This window comes from Petromyzon marinus, chromosome 11 (genome assembly GCF_048934315.1).
Source record: "Petromyzon marinus isolate PM22_M1 ecotype Great Lakes invasive population chromosome 11, UKy_Petmar_22M1.pri1.0, whole genome shotgun sequence".
Taxonomy (NCBI): domain Eukaryota; kingdom Metazoa; phylum Chordata; class Hyperoartia; order Petromyzontiformes; family Petromyzontidae; genus Petromyzon; species Petromyzon marinus.
In genome coordinates this window covers 9,066,787-9,078,808 of record NC_133677.1, presented here as the reverse complement: position 1 = coordinate 9,078,808, position 12,022 = coordinate 9,066,787, and the positions used below count along the sequence as shown (strand labels likewise).

The 12,022-nt window shown below is 44.9% G+C and overlaps 1 protein-coding gene across 2 annotated transcripts in view; it reads left to right on the top strand.

Annotated features, from left to right (window-relative positions):
• LOC116941242 (cytoplasmic polyadenylation element-binding protein 2) overlaps positions 1–12,022 on the top strand; it is a 96,852-nt gene that overhangs the window by 25,190 nt on the left and 59,640 nt on the right. The gene's annotated exons all lie outside the window — the stretch shown is intronic.

The window sequence follows — 12,022 nt, the reverse complement described above, 5'->3', positions numbered from 1 at the left end:
AGAGCCTCGCAAGGGCAGGCATTTGTGTACACGTTACTGCCTTCCGCAAATAAGTAATTCCTGCTCAAATACACTAGCAGAAACAAAAGTTACCTTTTTTGATATCCAAGTGTGCGACTAAATGTTACCAAGCTTGCGTCAAGGCCCCCTCCCCCCCCCCGAGTTCAAAGCTCGTAAAAATGAAAAAAATATCGGGTCACTTTTTCTCAAGTTCAGAGGTTATGTGGCAGTTTAAAAATAATTCGGTGGGGTACTGTAATCACGAGGTAGCAATATGACCGTAGGTTTTAGTGGTTGTGCTTTGCTGCTCGCCAGTGTTTTTTTTGGGTTGAACCGCGTGTCGTTTGTCACGACGTCCGACGTTTCGCTCTACGTAATGGTAGCTTCTTCTAATTGGATATTCGCTTCCTGAAGTTATGCTGTTCCCGAAGAAGCTCCCATCACGTGCAGCGAGACGTCGGACGTCGTGCGGAGCTACGCTCGGTACAACCAGAAAACGCATCTGAGAGATCAATTATGTATGTGTATGCTACTCGGCTAAGTTCAGCTGAGCACAGGCTTTTCGAGTGGGAAGGGTTAGAGACTGCAGCAGCAGATAAGTGTCTGAGGTTGCTGCAGGGCATTGTGGGAGCCATCGATTTTAATCTCCAGATGATGCATGGAGTGAAAGGTAATCATTTGTATCTGTCGGGAACGTCAATATTTCAATGGCTCTTATAGAATGAATATCACTCGGCAAGGATTAGCATTTTTTGGGAATACTTTAATAAACGGCAAACGGCATTTTTCACGTAACTCGATGCTGCATAATTGTAGTTTTTCCATTGTGACCGAACATATATTAACGTGATTAAATTCAATAGAATTATGCAACGAAAGGCAATCGGTATAACATGTATTTCATTAACTAGCGAAGATTGGTTTTGTTAAAGGCGGATTTAGTCCACGTGCTAAATTCACTTCGGCTAGCTTTGTTACTAAACAGAGGGTAGGGGGTGTGGGGTGGAAGATAGGACAAAACCCCTTCACATGTGTGTGCCATTCGGCAATGACTGAGCACACTTGAGAATCTGTGGTTTTATCTGTAAATATATATAAAAAAATTAGATATCCCATCAAATATGAAGAACAGCCGGAGGCAAATGCTGCAGCTTGGGCTGTAGTGGCACGCTCTTCACTGGCAGCAGGCTCTCTGCTTTGCTTCAAAGTGAGCTCCGCTCGTGCTCTCTCGCTCGCTCTCTCAGGCCACGTGCGAGCCACTCTGCTCTGACCTTGCCCATCTGCGGTGCGGGACAGGGCCTGCCCGCAGCTGAGGCGACAAAACCCGGCCCGGTGGCTCCCTTTATTGTCAGAGCCGTGGCTGTGTAAAGAAAGGCAGAGCCCAAACAAAAAAAAATGCACTTCATTATGCTGATATAGTCATCACATCGATTGACGGATGAAATACTGCCCATTGACAGGTTAAATCATATTTTTGGCAGAAATAAATTTTACATTCTATTTATAGACCCGCACGACCTCTGGCTTAACCATTGCGAGGGGCGCAATGCCGGATTTTGCATCGCGCATCGCGACGTATGGGGTAGGATAAGCGGGGCTCTGTGTGTCGATGTGAATAGCGGCGCGCAAACACCAGCAAGGCCCTTTGGGGATTTTTTTGACGAGTGTTGGGGTGGCTATGGGGCGCAGTTTTTGGTGGGGATGCCCCGGTCACCTCAGCCCCCACCACCACCACCCCCGCGCTGCTGTAGAGTTCGACGATGGTACCACAAATACCACAAATTTATAATGCGCGTGTTGCCGCGCGCGCATCCGGTGGCACGTAACGCACACGGGGCCCCCAAACGCCGCCACGGTGGGCAGAGGCCCCGTTGAGTGCTGGAAGATGCGGCGGCGCTGCCGGCCTTCGACACCAATGGGCCACGCCGGAGCCCCACTTAATTAGGGAACAGGTGCAGCTGTAAACAACGAGAGCCTTTTTTTGGACCGAGCTCTGATAGATAATTAACAGAGGGACATCTGTGGATAAGTATGGGGTAGGGGGGAATTATAATTTACTAAGCAGGGCTTCTATTATTATAGGTGTTGATTACAATATTTTATTTTTGATGCAAACAAGTTATGATCGGGAATTTTATGAAATTATTAATTGCGAGTGTAAACGACGCTTAAAAATTCACATGCATAGAATTTTAATAGAATGTAATAAACTAATATTGAGCGTATTCTTAGTTTTTTCGGTAAAGTCACGTTGAAGAGAAACAACAAAATAACAAAATATATATAAAACAACGATGATGACCGTTTGAGTTATGGTCGAAACGTCGTGAGAATTTTTTATTGTTTTATATATATTTTGTTATTTTGTTGTTTCTCTTCAACGTGACTTTACCGAAAAAAACTAAGAATATAATATTGAGCGTTTTGCAAATAATACTGTCTACAGTGCGGACAGCTCCGGTAATACGATTCAGACAAAGGTGCGTTTTAGCAAACTTTTGCAGAGTCAAGCCCATTCAAGGAAGTTTTACAATTAATCTATTAACCTGCGCTTAATGTTATGGCATATAGGTCATTCAATAAGCACGGCTGACCTTATGGTCATAATCGGATATAATTAAGGTCACAGCTGGAGGGTTGGGGGGGGTTCCATTCCTTTGTGACGTGGTGCTGATTGGATTTTACACATCTGCAAACGATATCCCGTGTATGGTCAACCATAATTTTGGATAGAGAAAGCTGGCGTCTGGTGCTTTGAAGAATGTCTCAAACAAAATCATACTGTATACGAAACAGTGTAAGTTTTTTTTTTTACGAACGCAAGCGTGTTGTATGTGCGTCACTGTGCTTTTATGTATTTAACATGTGTCCGTACACTGCATATGTACGTATCCCACGTGTTGTGTCATATGCGCCACAGGCTTTATTAAAGTCAATTGCACATCAGGCTATGTACCTGTGGCCGTAGCAGCAAGGGCTCTGTTGTGACACTTAGATTTAAATCCCTGCCAGGGTCAACTCGGCCTCATTTATAATCCATCTCAGCTTGGTATAACTTGCATAAACGAAGATAAGCGCTGCGCTCAAAGTTCACACTTTAAGGTTTTATAAAAACACTTTTCAGTTTGGTGCGAGTGGTGTGAGATCATGCATGGTGTGTGGGAAGCGGTGGCACAGTGGATAGACTGCGCAACAAACCCGGCCACATGAGTTTGATTCCCGCTCACTGGCAACACCAGTGACGACTACTCTATCTGACCCGGTCCTGGTCCTCTCCGAGGTCGACTCGGCCTCAAATGAGTACCTGGTGCAATGTGTAATCATTGCCACTCGGGAGACGAAGGTTGTCGCACGTGGCGTTGGCCACCCACCCCCGAGTGTGCCGTGGCAGCCTTAATTGGTTCTCGCTAACAGCACTTGCCCCAGCAGTCTCTTAAGGCTATATGGGGAGTCTTTGTCTTGTATGCCTTGACCTTGATTGCGCCACTGTGGAGCTTTGTGTATCGCTCTGCTGCGAATCAACGGGCTGGCATCTGGTGCCTTACAGGGCCCAGCTTAGCTGAAGGAGATGGCATTGAGCTTTGCAGGAAACTTCCATGTGCTCCATTCGCGTGTTGCAACCGTTAATTGGATTTCGTGCTTTGCTCACATGGCGCAAGTAGATAAGAGAGGTGGGCTGTAATGATACGGGCAGGTATAAAGTCTATGCAGCATGCCTTTAAAGTAAATATATAAATAAGGGAAATACATTTTTAAAAGTCCATTGTTTACGTCAAAATGGAATCAAAAATGCCTGCAGCTGTTTGTGTCTTTTCGAGTGTTTTTTAATACCTGGATACGTGGCAAACTGAAGATAAAATGCCATATGAAAACTTTCTGACCCAACCATTGTATCTGTATAATACCAAAATTAATCACAATAATGTTTACTCTCTTTCCCCTGAACGGCAATGTTGTGTCAACTGACAGCCGACCTTGGGCTCTCTCCCTTTCAGGATACGACACTCATAAATAAAATAGTTGTGTACGAAGGTTAAACAAATCAATGACTTATTGGGATGAATTGGCCCCAACTCTGCACATACATTCGCATTTGCCAGCCGCTGCCATGTGGCACGATTGTTCGACCCCTTGCAGAAACTATAGTTATTCCTACAGACTTACGAGGCACTTTACACATTATAGGCCTGGAGCCTGTGTGCATCTATTGATTACATGTGTGAAACATCTTAGTTGGTTCTTAATTCGTTTCGAACACCTCTTTATCATGGGATTTCCCAGAGGCCTCTTTTGTCACAATACATTTGGATGCTTGCCCCCCCCCTCCCTCCATTCTTGTCCATTTAAAACGTTGCAGTGAAACCACCGTGGGCTGTAAATCTGCACTGCGTTTGTATCTCTTCAGCAGCGGGTGTTTTTGTTGAAAGGGCAACTTCGAGTTTGGTTTAAAACTATTATTTGATTCGAGCTATCGCAGCTTTATTTTTGCAATGCTGCATGTCCCATTGCCAATTCGTGGTTCTCACTGGGCGGGCCGGAATGTGTGACTTGTTCAATATTGCTGAGAATTTAAAAAATATCTTTACTTCAAAGGGCTTTTATTTATGCTTTAGTTGGTGATTTTGTTTTGTCTGTGCATGTTTACACCTGTACGTACGAGTGCTTTCACGCTTGCATTGTCCTGATATTGTATTCGATACTGTACGTGGTAATACAATTCGCTGCATTCATGATGACAATTACCTATATAAAACATTGAGCTGTTATTGCACACCGGCGAGCACAAAGGCATTGTGTCACAGGCGAGTATAGTCTACCAATCGGTGGCGGTATGCACAATGGTTCATCTGCTTTAGGAGAGTACTTGGCACAATAGCATTATTGTAACCACATACTTTTCAACCCAACCAGCTGACTTTTTAAAAACAATTTGATCACGACGAATTTAAAAGTGACATTGTTTTCCAAATGTTTTTGAGAGAAAAAAATTGCCGATGTAATTTTTCCTTTGGAAATCGCTGTTAGTAAAATACTTTAAAAAAAAATTGTCTACCTAATGCATACACGGGTGAGGGTGCAAAGTGTCCTTGCGATTTAGAATCCGATCCATCTACAGGAACTCCAGGCCCGGTTAGACCTCCCCCCTACCGCTGCCTCCCCTCACCGCTGCCTTCACCCCTCTTCTCCATCTCCCTCCGAGTGCTGAGCAGCTCATTCAAGAACGCGGCACTTAAAGGGAAGAATGAATTCACCTGGGTGTGGTGCAGTCTCCCCACCCATCCACCCCCCTGGGCCCCGTGTACACCACCCAAACCAGTTTCACGAACCGGGTCTGGGCTGTCAGCCCGCATCGGCCACAGGCAGGTTACCACATCCACCTCGCCCGAGCAATTGGGTAAACCCGTTTTTGACGTCACGTACAAGGTGCGCGCATTAGCACTCGAGGGTCGTGGAAACAACGCTGGGGGAGACCGTGACATTGCGTCACCGGTCCAGATTGTCGCGTCTGAGCGATGCGCGCCCAGGTGTTTTTGAAACCATCGCGAGCGAAGCAACGCGTTTTGGAGGCGACAAACACGGCCCTCGGAAGGACTCGTTGGGAATCGCGCGAGCATCGCTATATTTTTTTTACACCGCCCGTGGCCACTGCATGGAGTTGCCGTGACTTTTTTTTGCGAGACCATCTCAAACGTCGGTCAGTATCTCGGTGCCGGAATGTATGGGCGGGGGGGGGGGTGCTCCTTTCCATCAGGGGGCCGGTGATTCCACGTTCATCTTGTGGAAGGGAGACCACCATCATCACCCCATTGCTGACGTCTCGCAAAGTGTTAGTAGCTATGGCGCTTGCACAAATATTTTTTTTGATCGGTCATGGTTCACGAGGTGGGTTATTTAAGCTATTCTGCAGGGTGCGGTGGCACACACCCTGCAGTATTAGTACGGAGAGATGTTTGTGCTTGAGGTGATGATCAAGTGCGCTCGCTACACGCCCTGGCTTAGGTGAGGTGCAGCAAAGCGCCTATAGAAGGACAGGACAGCAAGTAGGTTGGTTACCTATCTCTGCAAATGTTTTCAGTGTTAGTCATTCACACGTACTGCATACACTTTTTTTATATAACTCTGTAGTTTCCAAACAGAAACCTCTAACAATTTATTAAAGAGGATCAATTCAGCTTTTATTTGCTTAAATTTTCCTTGGTGGTAATATATTTGCATACCCTCTCTGGAGGGGGGGGGGTGGCTGTCTTGAGCTCGCTTCTGGTGGAAGGCCATCCCCGGCAGCGGTGGTGTGAGCACATCATTGCGGGGCCTGGATCTTTACTTTCAACCAATGTTCCAAAACTCGATAACTATTGATTCCAAGCGAGGTCAGTTTTCAAAATGTGTATCGAATGACCGATGCGGGTACTTTACGTTGTAAATTTGGAGCCGCTGCTGTTTTTCAGCGGTTTAAACATTTGCGTGTCGGCGAGCCTTAAAAGCGTTGCTTGCGACAGCAGTGGTGGGGGGGGGGGACGACGACACACGTGCCCCCCCCCCCCACCCCGGCTCGTATTTGTTTTGCTTTTACTCACGGCCAGGAAACAGAATGCGAAACTTGTAGCACCTTCCCGAAAAAACCCCGCGCTCGCCCTCGCCACTTCATTATAGCCAACGTGTTGGGCGACCACGGACAAACTACGGAGGGTGCAAATACGTAAAATAAGAATGCCGCTTTAGGCGGTGCCGCCCGGAGACAGGGGGGGGGGGATATGTTTCACAAGCGTGGTGGTGGGTTTTTTTTGGCGATTATGTTTATCGTAATGAAAACTGCGTGTGTGGACGAGTGGCGCATGTCTGCGCTTTGTGACCCAAAGGTCATTTTAATAGTGCGCTATGTTCATCAACATGTTCGGGGGGGGGTGGCATGTGCGAGCTCTTTAGCTCGTGGGGGGGGGGTTTCTTACCCCATTTGGTTAATTCGCACAATGAGTGCCATCACCATTGAAAATGTGTGCATGGGGGGGGGGGTGAATGGGGGCGTACGGTCTGTTACTGAGAGGTGATCACCGTTGTGTTGGCATTAATTCACTATTGATTTGTTTAATCTGCATTGCATTAATTAGGGTATTGTCATTTGTCATTTTACTATGTAAGAATTGGTTAGGGTCAACTAAATTTCATACCGTAAGATTTTTGCCAAGAGCACTGATGTACATGATTGTTTATTTTTCGAGGACCGAATTCATAATTTCAGTAGTTGATTTATAACGTTTGAAATAATCAATTCACATGAATGTCAACACTCAATAAACCTTAGTATTCCCTAAAAAACATGGCCAGTTAACATCGCCTCAAATCTTATTCTTCTCTTAAGTGATAGCATTCAAAAATAAGGCCTTATTATTTTGAGAGTGTATATCACATCAAGTGTCCTTCAGCACCGTGGTATCAAATAGTTAATAAATATTTTACTGCAAAATGTATCAAAAACATTCATATATATTTTGAGATGGCAAGTGCGTGTCTTAATCATGCACAAGAATAAGTTAATAGGCGTCACGGTGCTGAAAATAAACGCGAGCTTCTGTCGCGTTATTAACGTGCTCTCTAAAGCGTTTGACAGCCTCCTCGCTTATTTGTGTAATTCCATCTCAATGTATATTGTTATAATCGTCAGTGTTTATGGGGTCGCTATAAAACTACTTCCGTAAAAACGTCCAAAAGCATTTAATTAGAGGTGACTGCTAATACGGGAAAGGATTGCTTCACGCGAGACACTTACAGTCAAAGCTGTTTTTTTTGTCAGTGCGCACTATTGCCAAGTCTTGATAGTGGGTTTAAAGACCATCGCAGCTGCTGTTCGGAATTACGTAAATGCCCTTTGGACAGCCAATGGACTGTGACTGCTTGACTGCTGAAAAGTTAGTGAGTGACTCTGGGGGTCCTGCAAAGTCGAGTGCAGCTTTACCCTTATCCCATTGAGAGCGCACGCAACCTTGCTTTGCTCCCGGCCGCCCTCCGCGTAAATTGCGAGCGCCCTAGGCGAATGTGTCCTGTCGAGTGCAGGGTTTTGTACGCGGAGAAGGAGCGTGCTTAGGATGCTTAGGAGGACGCTGCTGATGACGGCTCGCGCGTGCGTTGATAATGCTAAATTCCTGACAGTTTTAAATTTGAGCACGTGCAGTCTGTGCGTTGCAATAGAGGGGAAGGAGGGGGGGGGAGGCATGAATCCGTGTGCATCGCAGCGGTCATTTTCGCCAGTCATTCTCTATCCGCTGTTGGCTGAAGGCTCGTCGGTGAGTTTGATTTGAACCACGCGACACGTGCGTACGTGCGCACAGCTACACGTGCCTTTATTTCTATCGTTTCTCTCGTTTTTCACGCAGATCCCTTTGCATGCTAGTAATGTGCTTCCATCATTTTATTGTCTCCTTAAGCAAGCCAGATAATTAATAATTTCCGAATGTGGAATACAATGTGGCCACGACGCACGGTCCGCCATTGGCGTTTTGAGCGTGCTCGTGGGCATCTTTAATAAGCGCACCTCCTGGGGAATTTCAAAACTTGACGGTTTTTTTTGTTTTCCACAATCTGCTCAATAAATTATCTTTGTATTCCACTTAATTTGGCGCCGCGCGCTTAAAAAAGTGTCGCACGTTGACTTTGGGCCGTATGTTTTCGGAGCGGCCTTTTTTTTCGTAATCCCTTTCACTGAAAGCTTAACTTTAAATCGGATTATTTTTCCTTGAGGTGACACGAATTACGCGAGCTATGTCCACATTATCAAGCCCAGGCGAAGGGGGGTGAAAATGCATTTTGCGATTTGCAATAGAATATAAAAAATTATATTTCCCAACCGTATCACAATACCTTCGAAGGGTCGGTCACCTTTTTGGGAGCAAACCTTCAAACTGAAGAATATAATTGCGAGGTGGAAATTCATGACATGAAGGTGTTCCTATGATTGAATGCTGTGATATTTTCTTTCCGCAGTAGTTTCGGCGAGTTGAGGGTATCTTTCTTTCGTCAGCGTTAAATAATAAAAACGGGTTTAAATATTTTATCTCATAATGAGCTGCTGGAGTGAAAGAGGACTCCAAAGGTCTGCTACTAAAATATTAAATCCCACCCTATACACTGCTGGAACAAAACTCTGATTCCTGCTGTAAAGCAGTCTGGGGGTTTGTGTTTGCGTCTGGAATATCAGTGCAGTGTGGACGTGCGCATTCCAAACTCTTGTGCGGTATTCATTTCATTAGTTAGACAGTTTCCACAGGCTTCACTTAATTTAAGTGGCGTACCTCGTGGTTTAAAATTTTTAAAAAATCCTCATTCCGACAGGTGACACACTCTGACATTTGATTTTATTTATTGCGAACGATTCAAAGGCGTCTTGCAGACGACGAGCTCGTTTGTGATCGAGCTGTCGCCGGCTATTTTGTTGTTGTCAACTGATCATCGGATGCTCCCTTAAATAATTACAGTTCCTTGCCAATCCACTGCTGGATGAACCTCCGCACACCCGTGTCAGTCCGAGTTGTTTGACCATACTTGAGGTTAGCGAGTCTGTGCGGGTTGGTGACGGGAGGCCCATGATTGCTTAAGATGTCACTCGCCACTGACACGAGCTTTGGCCAGTCATAAAACTCAGGTGGCCAGGTCCGATGTAAGAGCAATCGTTTCTTCACGATGCAACATTTTCGGTGCCGATTGCACCGATTTTGAAATCGTTTTTCTTTTTCGGCCTCTTCATGCTACGGAGGGAGAAAAAAACCGTACGCTCTTTCAATATTTATATTAATAGGCAAATGTCTTGATGCACGCATTTAGTTAATCACTAATTCCACAAAACGAATTGCTTGTTTTTTTGCACGTTTAAATTAGCTCTTAGATGGCTGTGCTCAAAGTGTCTGTTCAGTATCGGCCACTTTGGCATGGCATTCTTGGAGCTTGGCAGTCGAAACTCCGAGTGCCACATTTGCGTTTGCATGGTTTGATTGGCAGCGGTATAAATTATGGTAATGCGGCACCTGTGCGCATTGCCACACAATTGCTTTGCGTAAATATTTGTGGCGCTATATCCATGTTTTATGCGGACGAGTAATTTACACTTGGCAAATGTTTCCGTGACATGCGCATGTTTTGATCCAATTTACGACGAGCAAAATCATTTTCGCACGAAAGCCTTAAATAAGATTTCTCCACGAGTCTTAATGCTGTAATGTATGTGTGGCTCGAAGCCACTTCTCTTGAAATATGCTTTAAAGCATGCAATGTATATGAATGGATTCTCGCCCAGCTAAACAATGTTTAATGCAATTACATTTACATGTGTAATTTTGTAATAGTCCTTTAGTTATCCAGGAAAACGTCATTTGAGTTTCATGAGAGAGAGGAGGGGGGGTGGGTCCTTTGCGTCAGCCAGATGGGCCAAACTTTTAAATGAACTCATGGGGGGGGTGGGGGGTGGACACACACAAATCCCGACAGAAAGGTGAACAACCTGATCGCGCTGCTGCCCTCTGGTGGTCTCCTCGTATTCCAGCAGGTATGGGACCACCCGAAGTGATGAAATGTGTGTGTGTGAGATTCACGCACCCCCACCTCTGTATTGCTGGCTTAAGGGCATGGTTAACATATTTTTGTATTTTAAAATGAGCTATTTCTTTTATTTAGTAAGATTATTCAACGCACGTGTGATCACAAGGCCTCTGAAGTCCATGAGGCCAACCCATATATGCCACTTGGCTTTACCTCCTCAGGTGGCATAACTTTAGTAGTTTCAATAAATTTGCGCGGATAATAACAGTGATTCATGATAACTATTTTAATTGAGTGGATTATCCATTAATTCACTCTTATTAGACGTAACATAAAATGGGTACTCCTAAATATGTGCTCACTTCGGTGGTACAAATGTATTTTCTCTCCCACGGGACTGTTTGATAAAAGTAGTGTTTACATACACGATCATGACTTCTGGTGTTGCGCGGTCGTGCAAAAGAAAGTTTTTAAAATATAGATAGAATTCTCAACGTCTTCCTGACGTAATGCATTCGTGTATGCAGCATATGTCAGTCTAACATTGGCGATCCGACCTTGATCCATTTGCAGGCAGTGCTATATCTTAGGCCATGGCCAATGCAACAGCCTTGCATTTATCTGGCTGAAAAATCCCTGATTCATCTCTGAAGAATTCCCCATGGCCTTTGTTTCTTTTTTCTTGCCATGCAAGGAGTTGCAGGCTTAATCATGTTCTGATGGCTCACAGAGGGGGGCATTGATCCACCATGCCGCTAATGTGTTTGTGAAAGCATTTTGTGCATTGGTTTTAAGTTGTGCATTCATCTGCCCTTTATTGACAATATTTATTCGCTCTTCTATGCTGCATATTTAATTCAAAATGTGAAAGTGCAGCCCTGCAATTGCGTGCTCCAGCCACTGCTTGGTGGACGGGCCTTCACTAGACAGCTCTAGTCAACGTTTTTCTCCATGGGAAGGTATTTTGGCCTTCTGTAACACATTGGCCAGACGTCCTAGAAGAAGCCGGAGTTACCCACACTCTACCCCACCACACGGTAACTGCCGATGAACTAACTGGCGTATCCATTTATCATGCTGTGTGTGGACAGATTAAACAAATAAAACGTTGCTTTTAATTTCAACAGCCGTGCTGGGAAATTGAATATAACCTGCGACTTGTGGATTGAGTGCAAGTCCAGTGTGCTGATTTTGTACAGCATGGCTGCGTCCCTTTTTAATGTAGTGTTTTTCAAAAAAAATTTCGCCACTCAGCTGACGCAAACATTACCGCGAACCCACACAGCCAGCCCCCCCCCCCACCCCTGGTGACAAAACGCATTCCCTTTCTCTAAATGCCCGTAATAAAACACTATTCACATTGCCGCATAACATAAAATACTTTTTAACGCAGCTAAAAGGGGGGGGTGCATTTATATCTTGGGTTTAGGGTAGTTTAATAAGGGTAGTTTACCTAATTTAATTAAGTAAATAAATTGTCAGAACTAAAATATGAATT